The following is a 20,536-nucleotide window of genomic DNA, read 5'->3' as shown; positions in this document are numbered from 1 at the left end:
AGATCGTTTCATTATTCATTAGCATAACACTTGAAACATTGGTCACTACACATGTAGGATAATTATTATAGAGGCTCCGTTATCTATGTTAACGTTATTTTTTCAAAAGACTTGGAAATCCAATTCATTGATGAATGGGATTACAATAATTAAGTTTTATTTTATTCTTATTTTTTACATTCATTCGTTAGATAACTGAAAACTGAAAACTCCAATTAGGTAACTTAAATGGCTACATCTGACTCTGTTGGGCTCATTTATCTACCTAATCTATATACTGAGAGAAAATAAGGGGAAAACATAAACTGAATAATTAAATTTTATAGATTTTAATCACTGCAGTTTACCACACGGGAAGGATGGAAGCTGTATTTAAAAAAGGCAAGAAAAATGCTGATTACGGTTAAAATGTTGGTGGGCTGGTACTGGGGTTACAGCAGATATCTCCAGGCAGTACAATCTTCTCTAAATGACAAGGTTTCTATCTTAAATGTAAAATGTTTCACTTCAAATAGGACTAAAATATCAATATACTTATTCATGATAAACATTTATAATTCCGAGCTTATTCGCAGGTGCTATTGGCTCGTACCATAAGCTTCAAAGAGAATAAAGGAGAGTGAGTCGTACAGGGCACATCACAATTGATGCTTCGCTATCTTTATCTTGAACACAGACACGTCAGAAGTCCATTTCCCAAGCCTATCCAAATAATGTTTTGTTAACTTTAACGATTAATAAATTAAGACGGTTTATTAAAAAAAGTTTTATTCATTATTTCTGACGCGAATGTCTATGGTTTTCAAATTTCATATAACCCATGCCCAATATTAATCCCTTTCAAATTATTCTTAGCTTAGCCTGTACACAAATTTAATAAATTATTTTACCATCTTTCCTAAGATATTCACTCTCAGAACATAGTTTTTATAATAGAAAATCGTCAAGGGAACATCGCATCCATTTTTTACTGATAAGAACTTAATAACATGGTTTGGAACATTATTTATTACAAATATAAATATAAATATTATTCCTGGACTGAAAAAAAGAAATTCGATGGTATAGCGAATAGAGATTGGGAAGCAACAGCATAAACTGTATCAGGTTTACAGCTATTGATACCTTCGAAAACAGATACCGAAGTGTGAACAACTAAGCAGTGATTTGGGTGGCCCGCAAAGTAGGCTTACATTTTCTTTTAATTAACTAAACTAATCGTAAATATTACAAGTAAACTCAAGCAGTTAGAAAAGTTCATACTTTTGTGTATACGTTTGTGTACGTTTGTCCACTACATATTTTTCCTAAACCGATAAAAAAGTTAAAAAGATTTAGTACCAATATAGATCTATTGGAGAGTAAGGCACAACCAAAAGTTAAGATATTTTTGTCTAGCCCTTATAATCTAAGTAGAATACAGCGCCAGAAGTAGACGCTTTTTACATAAATGTTGCCTGATAGATTATAGTGGCAAAACAATATTTCTTAAAATAAGAATAACTAATCGTTAGTTTGTTATTGTTCACCTTAATACTGAGAGACCATTATTTGCACAGGTGATTTAACATAGCAAGAAACATTTGGAATATTTATACAACCTGAAAGGAATTTATCATTTTGAACCGAATCCTGAACCTATTTAAATCTTTTAAGGAATGTTGAAATCATACAGCTAACTCACAAAGGCTAAAATGAATTTCTCCTTTAAAATTTCATTTCTTTGTCTAAAATTATTTTTTGAGATTGTGTTATGTTAATTGTTTTACATAACTCCATCGTATTACATCACAATTGCTTTACTAAGCAAGAAGAAAGCTAAGGACTTCGACTTCAGGGTTCCTCCACATTTAAAAAAAATAGTTACGGTGTCACTGATATCGTTGGTGCTATTCACACATGGTGGAGGATAATTGCCAGTATGTTACATTCAATTATATTCATATTGAAGCTCAATGCTTTACTGTGATCTTCAGTCAACAGATTTGACACCGAACCAATCCATACCTGTTGTCTCTCCGCAGCGAGGTTGCAATATTTCAAGAATATAATTGTGTAGTATTTTTTGGACACGGTATGAATTAATCAACATTGATAATAGTCTAAACACTGACCATGTAGATCTAATAACTAAGATTTAGAAGTTTGTTTTTTGGTTTAGATTTTTTCTACATGTAATTCACTATTGACAAGTTGAAGAGTTACTTAGCTAAATAATCTGGTAAGCGTATTAATTTGGGCTTTATACCGGGCGATAGAAAGAGTTTCAACGATGAATAATTTTACTTTAGATTTGAGCGATTCAAAGAATAACAACATTAGAACTTGTACCGTCTTTCCACTCCTGATGCTATGACTGATCATATATTTTTATTTTTTCACATACACTTTTGCAGAGGTCTTCAAGTCGTACACGCCAGGAGCACGCTATAAAGCTCCTAGCAGCCTTTCATCTTCTTTAGGTGTAAACAGCAGTTTCGTATTCTTTGAAGACTTTATGACGAACCAAAACAAACGTGCACACTCGAACCAAATCACTCAGCGACTGCGGCTGACTCTACCCTCAGTCTGAACTCGCTACAATCGCTAATTATGTTCGCTAGCCGTTCCAGTCCATTTTAAATAACAACGCTAGTCAGTGCTCAGTAACAACCACTGAGCGACTCTCGTAAGAATCACTTCAGAGACAATGTCGCTTATCGGACACAGTTTATCGGAACTTAAACACATTCTCTAGTATATTCCAAACAAAAGTCAGATTGTACAGTAAATGAAATAGTTGTCTAGGAGAGATACAATTTGTTAGTACAATATTAATATTACTGCGTTTAAAGTATATCTATTTATAAGTTTCTAGAGGTGGCGGTACTCTAGCATTATGGAAGTTTAGAAATATGGATTACTTCCCATAAGAAAAGGGACCAGGAAAAACATTTGATTATGAAATTGGAAAAAACAACTTTGTTATGGATTTTTCAAGGTACAGAGGAATTCTTTACGAGAAAACCAGCTCTACAGTGTTTATGTGACAGATACCAGAACTCTATTTCAGTGAGTTCCGCCTCAATTCGATCACTACAAATTCACTAAAAAGGTTTTCCGCACATTTTAAAGTTTAATTAGAAACCAAACATTCTTAAAAGATGAAAGCATTTGTTTTTCCACAGTTAGTATAAATAGATGTTTATGAGTTAGATAAAAATTTCAATATTTTCTTACAATAACGATTACACATTTGTGGCGGTAAAATGCGGTTATCCAGTAGAAACGCTTTCTAGTTACTTATTGAACATACTATCCAAGGACAGGAGTAAAATTGCAGGGCAAATCGTTACCTTGATGTTGAATTGTAGTCACGAATACTTTGTAATATGGAGTTCATGCAAATAAAACCTTTTGGAACAAACCTAGTTAACCAACTGAATACTAGTTTCGTGTGTAGAGGCTATAAATTGTGACGTCACAGCAATGACGTGTGGACGGTCGGGGAGCACGCCATCGCCAGCCGGTGGAGACACCTTGTCTAGAGGTTACTTCTTTTAACGATTTTAGTATAACCAAATAACTGAATATAAATTTATTCTTCCGCTACCAGAATCCGGTAATTGATAAGTCTAAAGTTCTGTCAGATTATATCTTACCAAACGGGGAATGAAAGGGTTACTCAACAATAATACTTACTTCACTACCTATAGTATATGAAGTTAACCCTTTCTCAATAAACGTCCAATGACTGAACAGTGCTTTATATCTTTAAGGGTCGTAATAGCGAATAGCGTTAGTTCAGAATAAAATCATATTATTCATAACTTTACAATGTAAACTTCCGGTAACCGAACAGTTAAAACTGTGCTTGCTATGTATCTACTACCGTCATTGCAGTTAAAGTTGTAGTGTTCAGAATATGTTACTATCTACTCGTATATTACACAATATTAACCATATCACTGCCATCGTCTGATAAAGATTTTAAAGACGTTTACAATGTATTTCAGAGAAAGGATCCTAGTTATTGCAGATATTATAACCAGATGCACTGTATATCGGCATTAAGAGGTTAAAATATCCAAATGTCTTATATTTGTACCTTCTAGACAAATAATGTAATACTAAATTCAAGGGAAATAACAGTAGCAATCGTGCTGTAAAGATTCCAAAAAGTAATCGGAATGCATTTAAAATACATGTTCACTCTAGATTTTCAAAATATCATTTTGGTTTTAATTTCTAACAACAGTCTATTTCCGCATGATATAACATTAAGAATGATACATTTTTAATTTGCTACAGAATGGCATTGTGCACAAATATTTCTTGAACAAGGTTATAGTTTTGTACTTAAAACACATTGTTCTCGTCAACTCTAATTAACTTTTTATAAAAACTACACGGGGACTGTTTTAAGAAGAATCAGTTACTGACTTTCTTTTTGTACCTTTTCTCCCTGTTAATTAAAATACCGTATATAGGAATAAGTATAAGTTCAACAGTATGGCACGTGGTAGATTATAAAATGTTTATTGTAATTAATTTGATCTGAGACTTCAAACACTTTTACTGGAAATGAGTGTAAACCTCCCTTAAAACTCTGTTTAATGAAAAAATACCTTCGCTTTGGCACTTTATATAACTATATGTATAAAAATCAGTTTTACTAAATAAGTGATAGCATTAACATTTATGGCAAAAAAACAATATATTTATGATTGAGATGGACTGTGGATATAAAAACAAACAGTTATATTCGTTTTACTCTAATATAAATTCCAAGAATTCACATAGTAATATGCAGTAATAAAAATACATCAATTATCTTTAAAGGCTAATTCTAAAAGGAGTATAATCATAGAAAATTCCATGAATCATCCAGTTTCAATTTAATTAAAAACTAGAAAATTTTCTTCATTACACACCGTTGCTTTTTTATAGCATTAAGAAGTTCAAAAATGTGGTTCAATTCTATAACTTCATTCTTATAACTGATGAATAATGGTTGAAATTGGGAACTTTAGAGTTGAAGTCAACTAGCAATCATGGAGAAATTTTAGATTCCAGTGCTTAACTAGAAATAAATTTAATACCTTGTCTCATAAGTTTATTAATCTTCAAATCAAGCTCTTCATACAGCTTGTAATAAAAAATGGTCAGTCCACACGTGGATGCTGAGGTGGTTACTACGAACAGGGGCGTTCCCGAGTTAGTTATGTGTCAAATAATCGTCCTTCACTGATGTTCGTCAAATAACAACCAAAAAACAAGATCAAAACTTCCATTATGTTCACAAAACATTAGTTAGTGTTCTAAAATTACACTAATGGAGTTCGTCTATCAGTAGGCTAACAACATCGATTGACAGATTGACAGAATCAGGTCACCGTAGCAAAGCGATATTGACAGCTGTTCATTGTAGCTCTAGCAATATTACTTGTATGAATTTTAAATAGCACTTCAATGCGTTTTCATTTCGTACAAATTAAATTCATTTGTTTTAATGGGGAAATGTATTGTATGTAATATATGTACTGTACATGTAAGTACAAAGGAGCTTAAACTTATTTATCTTAATCAATGTAAATAGGTTTTTACATTCGATTTCTGAGGAGTTATTTGAGTTACTAATGTATTATTTATTGGTTATTAACATTGCCAGTGAGGGTGTAATGTTGAATACAAAAAGGTAGTAACTTTTTTCATAAATAAATCTTGATTTAAAATAAAACTCTTTAATTAAAACTTCCCTTCTAATTGTCCTTCAAAATAAAGTGAACTATACTGTGTTATGTATATATTGTTCTTATATTTAGCCAACCAGTTACCATATTTAAGAATATGTTATTTTAATGAACACCAGAAGAGTATATAAAATAGGTTTAAATGAAAATAAGTGATTTCATTCTTAATATTGGTCACACATTGTATACTGGGACTGTAAAAACTACGTGTTGCCTAAACTATGCTGACATATTGAAATTTCCAGATGGATTTATTATCTAAAAGAGGGACATATATATAGCAATATGTTGTCTAAGGGAAGGGTGGTACTCTCCTCTCCACACCTCACTCTCTCATAAGCTGCACCTGACCTTCGTCCTTTCTTATGTCCAGGAGTTCATTCGTTCCAAAATCGTCAATAAGTAACCCGTGGTTGTATTAGGATCACGTAAGAGCACATTAAACTTACCTGACACAGTGATATAGCTGAAAGGCGAAAGTTCTTTAGTCAGGGACAAAGTCCAACAAACGTGAAATAATAAAAACAAGGGATTTATTTATTTATTTCCAACGGCAGCAGCCAATTTACAAAGACAAGCATAGATGGTAGAATACAGCGGAAAAAAAAATTAATACAATCAGATGAAAAATCTACATAAAGTAACAAAATAGGTAGGCCTATACAAAAATTTGATAATAAATAATAAGTATCCAAAGATATAACAAGTTATAAATATCCAAAACATAACAAAAAATAAAAATAAAGATTAACAAACAACAATAATTACTCAAGTATGGAAACAACTCAGAAAAATGATTCAAATAAATTGTACTTTATATAAAAAACAATAAAACACAACTAAAGTATAGGTAGATATCAACAAAAGTAGAATAATAAATAATTACGTAAAGGAAAAAATATTTATAAAAACTCTCTGAGCAACAGGAACAAGCAATCAACTAGCTAACGAAATTATAAGATTATTAAGAGCGAACATAAATAAATAGTGCTAATAAATTAAAATATAATATATAACATTTAATAAATAACAGTAGAAATTAAATAAGCAGTACTGTAGTATCTAACAGTAGTAGGGATTGTATAAGCGTCGGAAAGTTAAAATTGTGCAGAACATAGCCCTACCGGTGGTATGAAGGGCAAAAAATAAAGAATCTAAAGATTGAATATGGTATCGCCTAAATGGGATTTACAATCTGGTAACAGGCATTGTAATATAAACAACAAAATCAATGTCTGAGACTATATTACATGAGATGCAAATATATCTTGATTTGTGTAATTTAAGGCAACCCCAATACTTCAGTAAGCCGATTGCTGATTAGCTAGTTGCTGAATATACTGAAATATAAATGTCTGTAACAACACCAATTGAATTGTGAAATATCCCGTGTCGATTACTGTTGAAAATCTTACCATATTATTCTAAAAATAATTATATGTTATTAGCAGTTAGTAGTTATTTTCTTATTATAGCAAAATGAAATTAAAACTACATTAATTTTAGAAAGTTTGTTGGAAAGATTAATTTCTGCGTTTCCGGAAGTATATTCTGTCCGTTCGTGGTGATTGCTTGAATAATAATTGTTTATATTTGTGGCCTTGCATGCACGGTACATGGAACACAAAAGAAACTTAAAATAACTAATGTCATGGAATTTACTTTTATTAAAAAACAGTTTCCATAACAAATTATCTTTATATGTATATATATATATTTTTATAAGTATATAATTTGTTGTAGGGTTGCCATGTTAATGTGATAATGGCATTTTTTCCATAACACATATCAGGAATGAAAAATTATTAAATGGAACTGTTTTGCTTTATATATATATAAACATATATAAGCAAAATAGTTCCATTTAATAATTTTTCTTTAATGATATGTGTTATGGAAAAATTCCATTATCACATTAACATGGCAACCCTACAACAAATTATATACTTATAAAAATAATAAAACAAATGGTGAAGATAATTTGTAATTAATATTTGTTGCTTTACGTTCAAGATTTCTTAATTTTGAAATTTGTTCAAATATTGAATTATTCGTATTCTAATGTATGGAATGGAATGTCCATAGAAACCACGAACTCAAACGTTCCAGTATATGAAATATTTTCAAAATATTAAATAATTTTTCACCAAATATAACGCTATATCAAAAAAATAAGTTGATGAAATAATTAAACCGACAACAATTAATGTTACATTAATTATTTTCAGTACGACTCTGGATTTAAAAAAAGAAACTAGACTAGCTATGTATCATCCTTTGTGAGGCTTATTAGTAAAAATCCGTTTCTAAAATCAATCAAAATTGTAATAGTTATGAAAACAAATAATAAAAAAGGCATCACTCTTAACAAAACAACAAGCAAAACATTTGAAAAATCTATATTTAAAAAGTTATAGAAAAAGAAATAACTGTTTGATATCATTAATAAAAAATTAAACCAAACCACGAAACAAAATTATTTATACAGAAATTACGGAGATTATAAAATTAATTTGCAGTAAATGTAATGGCCTTACATTGGCCAGATACGTCAAAATTTCAAGTTACATTTTAAGGAATGTACAATCCAACCAACCAATAACGTAACGAGTATCAAGTCTAATTTTGCAGAATGGCTAGGCCACAACTATTCAAGTATTGAAGAAAGCTTGGAAATTAACGAGTCTTATAAAAGGGGAGAAAAATTATATTCCTAAGAAGAGTTACAAATTTATTTAGATTACCAAAGAGATGCGGTTAACATGTTAAATGCGTACATTGTCAATATTAAGAATCCATTAATTGAAAATTTGCCATTAGGAAAGTAATCCTAAACGTACATTTTACCAACAAATTTTTAAATATTTTTATTATATATTACATTCATCAGGTTTTCTTTATTTATTTAAAGTTTTTCGTTAGGTTATTATGTTATTATTACTCGTATGACCAGTGGCATAATTTCCGATACACCTTTCATGAGTTGGATGGAAACATTACATATATGTCATGTAATTGTAAGAAATTTCCTTACCCATAATCCACAAACCTAAGTAAATTTGAACTTGCGCCTGACCGAGTGCGAAGCAAGGTGGTGGTGGCGCGGCGCCTCAAGTCAAGTGGGACGGAGAACCAAGTTAAACAAGGCGACGACGTTGCTTATCACAGGGGTAAACTGGAGACTGTTCAGTGAACTGTGTGCCCAATCCCAAGTAGTGTTCAACTTTGAGGAGCATAAGCTGTAAGTAATACAATTATTGTTACTATGTACATCAGCTTCGTTTCTAATTAAACCCACGTACATCTAAAAACTGTTTTATCAAAAATTATTTACAAAACCGAAGATACTTCCAGATACTGGTGCAGTGAACGGCAAAGCGTAATTTTGAAGTTCCCTCGTCTGGAAGGTCGTATGCAGTCGTGGGGAAAAGCTGTCAGATACAAGGATAAACTCTTCTTTCTTGAGTTTCACGACAAGTATTTCATCTGATTAACTGAATACAGTAACAACTTCAATGTTACATCTAAGAATAACAATAGGATATTTAAAAAAATTCTATACTACAAAAACTATTCACAAAGTTGGAAGATACGACTACTAGTGAATAAATCCCAGACACAAAATGCTTGGGCTCTTTCCAAGCACGTAAATGGAACCTAAAACATAAACGTCCTTCCCAAACAACCACAAAATTTAATATCTTAAAATTATCTAGTTTGGAATCGACAGAAAGTATATTTGTATGCAAATTATGCCTGGTATTCAAAATTAAATGTACACATGTTGTTAATTTCACATCGTAGAGGAACCATCAACATACCAAATTGTTATAATATGTAACCCAAAATCATTAAGGTGATTATTTGCTTTTATGCAAAAACTACTATAATCAAAGCGAGATTCAAAACAGATTTCCTGTAATAACCTAAGATGCTACCCACTCAGATACAAGGGGGTAACCCAATTGAATCAGTTGTTGTCAAGCAAGTGCAAATACATTCGGTCAAGGCGTATTCCCAAGATGCAAAGCAAATATTAATAGCCAATCCTACCAGAAAACTCACAAGAAAGGGGTTACAAGCAGCAATAGTTGTTTTAAGATTACCTCGATTATTTCGGGGCTTGCACAACATAAGGGAATTCACTTACTACACACTTTTGTCTCTAGATGATTTTCTATTGAATGGCTCGTTTAATGGAAGTTAATGTAAACAATTGCCTTTACCCAGCAGGGATCACTTCTGGCTGTTTATACCTTCCATTTGAACCCACCACTGGGCACAGCAAAAACCGATTTGTCACTTCAATCTGGGCAACCTTATGGATGTCCAGGAGCGGCACATCACTAACCGCATATATCGAGATCCTGGGGTTCATGGGCAATTCGATAGGTCTAGTCTACTGTATGAGATGACTGTTGGAGTTGGTGGGGTTTGTTCCCTAACCTCAGAGGTTCTTGCTAATCTCACCAAGGGTATGCCACCCCCTGCCTATTTTGACTGGAAAGGCTGGTTCAGAGCTGGCCTCCCCTTCTTCCAGGGGGACATGACTAAGAGATGTAGTGCCCTAATTCTTCCTCATGGATCTCAATAGGAGGGGGCCTCTACTCCCTAACTTTACCCATCCTGAATATCCTGTCACTCTGGAAGCAGCGTAAAGGTTCTTACAGGACTAAGTGCAACTTATAAGCTTCTTGTCCCAAGAGAACAAAAAAATCAATTATTGCCTTGACGGTTTATAAGAATTCTAAGCCATTGTACTCGTAGTTAGGGTTAATACAAAAAGCACAGACGAAACTTAGACCGTGTATACTAAAGAAATATATTTGTTTCCGCTTCAGATGGAAATTAGACAAATCTTTGAATATTTAGTTAAAAAAGGTGTTTTTCATAAACTTGTACATCTAAAATTGAATAAATAGAGAAAATTCAAATATGAATATCCCTCAGCTTGTTACAATATGGAATCATGAAATAAAATGTTAACAGTTTAGTTGTTAATGTCATAGAGGCCTTACTAAACTTCCACAGATTGCAGCGCGCAAAGGCCGAAAAGTCCTGCCTTGACAATCTTAAAAGATTAACTATTAATAATTGTCTATACTAAAACCAATAGATAAACAATATGCTGTTCAATATTTACTTACGGATATTAAAATATATCCCTCCAGCTATGCTAGAATTAACATGTAGTTCTATACAATCACATTTTTCAGGTTAGAAAAATGATAGTGTATATATTCTAAGGCAGAATATATATATATATATATATATAGTTTTATAAGGTGTAGTATAACTTACCACTGAAGTTTTAGCATTTTCTCTGCACAGGTGATCTGTCTGAAAAATAAAATAGGCATATACAGTAACAGTTTTGTATAGATATAATTAAAACAATCAAACTCCATACTGAACTTTTTAACATTATTTAAAATACATTTTCTATTTTTATTTTGAATTGTACATTTAAAGTATGAAACACAATAATATTGTCAAAGGTAATTAAATTATGTTTATTTAAGTTTGTATGAATTTTTATATTTCTGTTCTTACATTGTCATCACCTTAAAGAAGAAGCAATTTATATGTCGTAGAAAGGTTTCATGGAAAATCTCAATATCTTTGTTCAAAACTCTTTGATTTCTTTTTGTACGGTCCATAATTCGTAAATGTTATGTATGAATTGTAAAAGACAACACAAGAATGTTTTCTAAAGTAATAATGGATTCTCACCATAGTCATAGTAGATTATAACTTTATTGTCCTACAACAATCACTGATCGTATTGCAGCGTCAATATTTCAAATTAATTACAAAGTCATTGTTTAAACAGAATATGTAACTAAAATCAAATTGATTAGGAATATCAATTCTTAATACCATTACTGTACATGTTATGTCAATTAACCATTAAAGGCAATCTAAAATTTAACATACTGATTTTGAACATTAGTTTTCTCCAGGTTAGTGTAAAAAGACAACCTACCTGAATTAGTTCTTTTAGTTTTATGTACTAATTACTTGGTTATATGTTGTGAAAATTCCTGTCTTAACCCAACCAATTCGTGAAATTAGATAATATTGTCTGTCTTTTCTTAATGATATATCACCATTAAAAAGCTAAATTATTTTTCTTGTATTATTTATTTTGCAACTGGTCCTCAGTTAAAAGTTTTGCCCAACTTATTAAGGTCAAGATGTATGTAATGAATGAGACACCACACAAAATGTCACAAATAGTTTATGCAAAATTTCAAATATATAGTAGATTTTGTCAAAGATAAATAACATACATAAAGATGAACCAATAAGAGAAGCATTTTTACAGCCTTTGCAGATAGATAAACAGACAGACCACTAATTACTAATTTAACTACTACTAATTCCAACGCACGAAAAATAATCAAGAAAGTGATCAAAATAATCAGGAAAGTAGCTTATATTTATTACATGGAAAACAACAAATCCGCTAAGCTAAAACTCTGCCAAATCCGAAGGAGGGAAGTGCACTATCATCGTTCTATATAGTTTCTATATAGAAATTCAGTTTTCTGTCTACTAAAATTTAAAGTATATCATTAATTTTGTTCTCTGGTACATAATTAACTCTTATCAGAGAGTTAAGTTTCATTGGCATTAAGCTATATTAAATAAGGGGGCGTGCACCATCATTTCAACCGACGTCGTCTATATAGAAACGAAGCTTCAAATAAACCTTTGTATATTATGTAGTCCAGTTTTTTCTAGATATATCGTGCAGACTGACAGACGGAAAAGAAATTTTGCCATCCTCCTGAGTTACAGACTTTACCAAATAAATACAATTAGTTCTTAATACGTTTTTAAAAATATCACTGTATTGCGAGATACTCCCTACTGATGTAGACTGACATAGGATAGGATCATTCGAAGACATGTCCAAGGATTGGCATATACCTATCAATCTCTGATATACTCATAAATTAAGCAAACATATTTGGTAAAAAAAATACTCGTATATAAATGGAAAAATTAATAGTATTAATTTTAAAAATGCAGTTTTAAATAATAAGCCTTTTTCAGTTCTACAAATACCTGTAGTAATAATGAAGATTTGAAGTACAAATTCAATATATCAGGAGTAAATCAATTAATCAATAGTATCCATACTGTTCTTAAGCTCCAGTTTATCAAGAATCCTATTAGGGTAGTTAAAAACGCGACATATTGAGACATCACGTTGACAAACACCCACTAACATACGTACGTAGATGTGAATACAGATAATCTTCTATTTCGAGGACTAAATTGTTAAATAGGTTTTCTACAAACTATTAAATAATATTAATCTTAAGTAAATATGCTTAGATCAGTTAAATTCAATATCTGTAGCAATGAAAGGAAACATAACCTAAAAAAGTGTTTTTATCATAAATATTTTGAGTTTAAAACTAAATTACATGTATATTCTAATTAAACACAATATTATTCGTGGAATTTTCAATCGATACAATCCGTGTACAATAACGGTTCATTTTGAGGGACAGCAGAAGTTAAGTTAATAATGTAAACATTGTTAAGTATGGACCCCAATACCGAAGTTAACTGGAGCCTATGTCAAGGGTTTGCTTTCCACCTCAACACACTGTTTCCTCTAAGTAACCCCACATTTATTCTCTGTTAACCAAAATGTTGAGTTAGCGTGGAATGTGAAAAACTTGTTTAAGACAAATAGTATACAGAGTTAACAAATTAATTATAGTAGATAAAGATAACTCGAATGTAAGTAGTTTTATCTTGTATAGGCGATAAATATATGTACCATAAATTATCACAATTAGCGTAGTAATTAATATCATAATAATTAGCATGTGAAGGTTCACAATTATAGTTGATGTTGTGTAGCACTCTAAATTTCAAGAAAGTAAATTAGGTTCACCTAAAAAATGTCTGTTTGCGGGTATTATAGTGTGAGTTTGTACATACACTATCTCGAGAACGGGTTTGGCATACAGTGGAGTGGTTTAGCGCAAAAATTGATGTATTGAAAAACGCCAAAACAGGAAGTTGGGAATTTTTCATTCTACCACTTAAATTGGAAGTAGATCAAACACGCTTTATGACCAAAGCAAGCCCTTAAGACCCAAATGTGTTACATTACAATAAGGCAATGTAAACTAAAATGCCAGAAATATAATTCCTTTCAACTATAAGTAATTGACGTGCAAAACCTGAATTAATTTGTAGAAGTTACCACGACTTCAGTTCTACTCTATGACAACTATTTATTGACTTCTAAAACTGTTGGTTTTGGTCGTATAATTATGATTAATTTTGAATATATGACTAATGTGCATACAAGCAGTTTTTATTTGAAAGTGTATACTTTTATACAATGTTTAATGGATTAAGTAAAAACCTTTTAAATAACAAACAAGAATATCAATAAAACTACTTTCTTTCGTATTTTGCGATAAAAATTAAAGTTATAGAACTGGTTTGAATTTTAACATAGTTCTTACAAGAACAGCAATTTTCGGCTGTCACAAGAGGAATAACCATACTGATAGTAAGCTGTTTAACAGATGATACACTGTGAGTTACATTGCTCTATTGTTATCCCTTCTAGATGTAAGTGCGGAATCGTCACACTTAAAGGCTTTATATAATATTAGTAGACAGGTTCTACTAAGTTTGACTTTGTCTAATTGGTCAGCTCCACTTTCGTAACCGCACTTTTCGCCCAGCTTTAAGACTAGATAATTTCAAATTCAGTTTTAACGTACGTAGTGAGATTTTATATATCTTAGTCTATACAAAATTTAAATGTAAAGTTCTAGAAATTGTCATAATAGTCGTACTTAGTCTACAGAAAAGTCCACTTTGTTAATTTATCTATAAATATAAAACTGTGCTTGGTGATGATAAAACGGTGTTGTAATACCTCGATTATATCCAATTAGTTTATGATTACATGATATGGAAACAAGCCCTACATTTAGGATAGCCTAATTTAAAGCATGGTAACAGTTCGTAATATATCTTATATTTGTATAACAGCCACTATATATTTTAAAAAGAGAACCTCAGGTTTGAATGTAGGACATAATTTTTTATCCCTCTCCCTCTGTAAATCTACTTACTGTAGGGGAGGGGGGGACGAGTATTGTTATATAAGCTCCTTACCCCAACTTGTGTACACGTCAGTCACATCAGAGCGTAGCCTAGCCTCGACAAAGTTTTGTAAACTTTTCTTGTAGCCTTTGCTTTGATTTTCACACCTTCAAGGTGCTGGCGTATTTGATTTTTAATCAGAGTAGAACACTATAATGTCTATAGTAATTTAATAACTAGAACTTATCAGGTACAGGAGTTTAAAGATTACTATTTTCAATAATTTACAATGTAATTAGTTGCGATTTATCTCTTAAAACAACACGAGGGACTTTCTTGCGAACTTTAATAACCAACCCCCTTCCGCTGTGTTTACAATTTTTCCATTCCTTTGGCATTGCAAAGTTTGTCACTTACTTGAATATTATCGGAAAATATAATATTGGAAGAAAACACTATAATACAAGTTATTTAATTGTATCCATGTATCAATATTGGCTTGATTGGTTGATAAACAATAGATATCCTATTAGTACCAATTGATATAATACGTTGCCTTTAGGTTAACAATGAAACTTCTATCTTAATTAGTACTAATATAAATTGTATTAATGAAACTCTTCATTCCTTAAAGATGAACATAACTATAAATGACTTTGTATATGTTTATTAGTTTCTTTTTATTACTTATAATTTGTTTGTCAAGATTATATATAATATGTATATATATATATATATATATAAAATTTATAAAACTCTCACTAAGTTAAGCACACATTCCTTAGTATTTCTCAAATCCATATTGCAAGTTTGGTACACGTATACAAGAATGTAATAAAACAATTTACAGGTTTTTCCTGAAGGTCAAGCACCCATACTGATTAAAACCTAAAGAACTATATTTAAGTTTTCCCAATTCCCGACGTCCTACAAAGATTAAATTTGATATAAACATGCCTCACGAATAAAAAAAAAATAATAACACCGTTTTCATGAATTTCAACCACCTATAAAGGTTGTACAAGGATTGTAAACATAGAAGAACTATATTTTGTTTTCTTAACAAAACTTACCGCCGTCTGAGAAAAGTTACATTTGACTCATTTTATGTATTATGCACTCAATAGACTACCGATACAGGAACTATTTTATACCGCAAGTTGATTATAATGGTCCCTATTTTTTTTTTTTTTTCATTGAAGTGGACTTTTCAGCATATGTGTGTATATTCTTCCTTGAGCAAGGCAACAAAACAAACACCAAAACGGCTATGGAAATAACTTACACCAGAAATACATTTTCATACACGCAGTGGACGTTTTAGACCAACCTACTGTATGTGTGTATGTTATTTACTTCTAGACCAGCTGGAAGTTTAAAAACTAATTTTGTAAAGGGGGTTTGATCCCATTTAAATTCCTTTGGGTTATTTATCTTGCCAGTCTTGATTTTCTATGTAGATGACTGTGAATGTATGTCAACTTTTATCTATCTAGGAGATTGGGGAGTTGTAAAAACCAAAGATATAATTCTTCTAGGTGTTGCAACCCTAACCACATGAATTACAAATGCTGTTATTTTTTAAGCCATCATTCATTCATGTACCAAATTTCAATTTTCTGTAATATCAGTAAGTTTTAGAATTCGTTATGAGCGAGTAAGATCTTTAATTTTTACATATAGATTACATAAAAATAAATACACATATAAACACTTATTTAGATAATTGCGTAAAAAATAAATTAATTTTATTAATTTTTTTCAAAATTGTAATTTCTAATAGTACTATTTCAGTTAGAAGTTAAATTTTTAACTATACGTCAACGTATTATTGGCATTGGAGTACCATATTTATGTCTTTAACAAAATTACCTGTATATGTTTACTATAACATAAGATATTATGCACAAATAATGAGGGCTGGTGTGTATGGCATTTATGCTTTGATGTTAGCGTGCTCATTAACTCCAACGATAAAACAAATATTTGGTGGTTAAAAATTAATTATTTTGCGTAAACCGTCTCACCCGGCATTCCCGGATTATTTCTGTCCGCCCCCAAATGGGAACAATTATGAAGTCATTCCACTAAAGGCTTCACGGAAGGATGTGAAGGGTCGGGAGTGGAGCGTGATCCCGGGATGACGCGTAACTGGCCCCAGATGGCTCGAGAGGTATTAAAATATACGCCTAATGATTCCTCCAGCCCCACAACGCCCACATATACTCATTAGTATCGCGAACGTGTAGCTTGGTCTCTTGGGGAACGAGCAATGTCGGCTCTGTTACCTCGGAACATTATTAAATTTCGAGTTTCGCGTGATTGTTTCTCTTCACAATGGTAAATCTGGTGTAACAAAATATGCTCATTAATTTGTCGTTTTAGGCCAACAAACATTTCTCGTATTCTCCCCTTATTAACTTAATTTCGTATAATTCAAAGGAGAAAATGTATTAGATTAAATATAAAACAATTCTTTTTGAAGCATCTAGCAGGTGTTGTAATAAGTTTTTATTTTTCATAAATTTAAAAAATTAATAAAAATTAACATTAAAAATAGAGGTGAAACAGTATGAGTATATTCGTAGCCTCATCAACAGTCAGATGTTTCTAGAATGGTAAATAGAAATGAATTGTATTTCCATGTTCATAAGAACGGGATTGCTCTGCTATTTTATTACTAACCTATAATCAGAAATATCGCGAGGAATTCGGTAAATAATTCGTGATATAGCTCAGTCTTAACGTCTTACTATGCCAGTTTATTAGTCAAATGAGGCTCTGTTATCTTTACTGTCACCATGCAGAAGTATACTGGAGTATATCTGTGTGAAGCACACATAAAAGTACACTATTTAATTTAAGCAATCCTGCTCCAAATCCAAAAGTGGACACGCTCATGTCTGTGTAATTAACCAGTGAAAGGACTTTAAAATTGTTCTGTCGCAACATGATCGTGGGCCATGAGTTAAACAATTTCGTTTGAATATCTTTTTTTAAGCTTCTTGAGATATTCAGGAGACCTGATTATTATTTAATGCACAATACAAACTCAATGTGTGTGTTGAAACAAGCCTTCTTCTGCGCTTCAAATCTTTCCCCACAAGTAATTCTGTATGGATAAACTTAATCAATATCGCCACACTAAGTGCATATCAACTGAAACAAAATAATAGAATTTCAATGGGTTGGAGGAACGCAAACAATAGATTCCTTCAGCCTTACATTTATCTCCAGTCTGATGCCTGGAACAAATGTGAGTACATTGCAACTGCGTGTGCAATACGAGCATCGCACAACATGTTCTGACCACGGTTGGACTTTAGGAAGTTCATTGATTAGTTGGTTGATTAGTTTTTAATTTATTGTGCTTGCTTTACCATATATCTTCAGCTTTTTTAACTCCTGAACAACAGAGTAAAGTCCAATTAACATATTTTCTATTATTGTAGAATATAACAATGGAAAATGTCCGAAATCCTGCTATTTAGATGAATGAAAGGAAAATTAAATGTTAGAAAAGGTCCAGTTACAGATCAGGTCTTGTCAATACAATATTAAATATGCAAAATAATTTGAATGGCATTATACAAAGTTGCCCATATCTGAAAGTTTTTTAATGCTACTTGGAATTCAGTGTTTAAATATTTTTGACTTTTGAGGCAGCTCTGCTAGCGGCTTTTCTTCATTATAGCGTACTAACAACAATTTTAAATCTCAAAAACTTTAACGATTTTTTTATCATACAACCTGAGAGATGTATCATTTTTTAATTTGTTATCAATATGTATTTAAAAGCATTTTATTTTTTAAACATTTTTATTTATTACTTATTTAAAAAATATCAATCATGTTTGTATTTTATCATTTAAAGTCTCAATAAGTTTACACTTTACATGAAAAACTATAATGCTTTTGGATGCGCATTCATCATACCTTTACAATTATAAATGTTAATAAAGCAAAGATAAAATGTAACGATACACAATTGCACGAGGTTAAACGTTGTTCTTGTGAGGAAAAACTCAAGTTAATTCATCTACAGCCGACTCATAATAAGAAGACATCACTTTGAGAGGATACTGTCAAAACTGAGTCCATCGGCCAAGAGCAGCACTCTGCTAACGCTCTAAACTAATGATGAAAAACTGTTTTCCAACCTCTTTCCATAGGGTAAGCGGTAAAGGTTTCATAGATGCGCCTCAGACATACACTGAGTATTTTATACAATTCATGTAAGTATACGTTGGCCTATTCGTACAGATTGGTAATCCTAATATATTTCTGAGATTTTGATTGCATTTGATTGAAATGTTATTTATATTACAAAAGAACTTATAATTCGAGCCAAAGTACTGTGAATTCTAAAAGATAATTTCCCTTGTCCCATAAGTATGAATTTTAAACGTAAAACGAATGTTTAGAGACAAAATAACTATCTGTGTACCACATGCGAGCACATTCTCGTACCTACTGATATAGCTTTGTAGGAAGGAGTGGGCATATAGTATCGAAGAGAAAGGTAAGACCAATGTTATTGGGTCATAAATACCACCGGATCTCAGCCGAGACGGTGCCAGAAGTTGTATGGGCCCACAGCAACAACTGTGGAGACTGCGACATATCCTGCGATATTACAGATCCTACCACTCCTGCTCCTCATATACTCCTCGATACTCTTGGAACTAAGCTCTAGTTTCAATTCCAATTTGAACTTAAGCATAGTGCAGAAGTTAGAAGGCGTTTAAAGTTTTTCACAATTATCTTTGTGCTAAATTATTAATATTAGCAATTATAATATGAAATATAATTAAATTTATCTCAATTAGCATTAGTTAATACTGTTAAGGGAAATAATATATTTGATCTTAAATCTAACAATTAATTTATAAAGGCTAATTTTTTAAAGGATACTTGCCTTTAATAATGTCTTTTGCTTGCGGCAATGGATATAGCTGTTCCAGAAAAATCTAACATGTTAATTGTAATAGTAAAGAAGCTAATTAGGATCATGTAATACAAACTGAACTAGACAAAAGAATAATAACCTCTTTATTCATCCCTTACCTCACCACCTACTTCCATTTTCTTACAACTCTTTGGTTCCCTCCATCTATTTCATTTTCCCTATCTCTCACCGGCTCTTTTCCCAGCATCTTCTCTTAGTTTACCTCCCCTAAGTCTTCCCTCTTACTTCTTCTTCGATCTCTTGGATCCCTTAGATGGATGACATTATATTCGAGTTGAAACATAAGGTTTATGCCAGCATTTCCTTTTACTTCGAGTTTTGGTGTTGTAAATCAATAAATAAGTTAACATGGAAGATTTTGTCAGATTGCCTAAAATCGGCAGCCTGCAATAAGGAAGCCATCTTGAACAGTTTGGACCTATTGGTCCTGTGAGTAATTTAGCTTCATCCGATCACGATACAGCTCTGCTCCCACCAACTCATCTGCACAGGAGATGTATCTTATTGGTAGTTTAAGTTTAAAATCAGTTCGGCACAGCCAGGCCGAAATATTTCAATTTTGCATTGTTATAGTTTTTACGTGTTGTAAACAGAACACTACATGTTAGTTTGAAAACAGGATGCGTAAGCCTAAGAACTATATTAGGAGTATTAAAAACATAAAATGGGGTTACAACATGAAAGCTCGCTCTGAGCTATCCTTGGAGTAGCTGGTGATAAGATATTAATTCCATAAGGATCT

The 20,536-nt window shown here is 31.7% G+C and overlaps 1 protein-coding gene across 1 annotated transcript in view; it reads right to left on the bottom strand.

The window, feature by feature from the left end:
* LOC124369755 (discoidin domain-containing receptor 2) overlaps positions 1 to 20,536 on the bottom strand; it is a 229,729-nt gene that overhangs the window by 186,981 nt on the left and 22,212 nt on the right. Inside the window, exon 2 of the mRNA XM_046827839.1 lies at positions 11,034 to 11,072. The gene's annotated coding sequence lies outside the window, so the exon portion shown is untranslated. The remainder of the gene's footprint in view (positions 1 to 11,033; positions 11,073 to 20,536) is intronic.

Source organism: Homalodisca vitripennis, chromosome 1, assembly GCF_021130785.1.
Source record: "Homalodisca vitripennis isolate AUS2020 chromosome 1, UT_GWSS_2.1, whole genome shotgun sequence".
Lineage (NCBI taxonomy): Eukaryota > Metazoa > Arthropoda > Insecta > Hemiptera > Cicadellidae > Homalodisca > Homalodisca vitripennis.
Note: the sequence above shows the minus strand (reverse complement) of the source record. Positions and strands in the feature narration are given on the sequence as shown.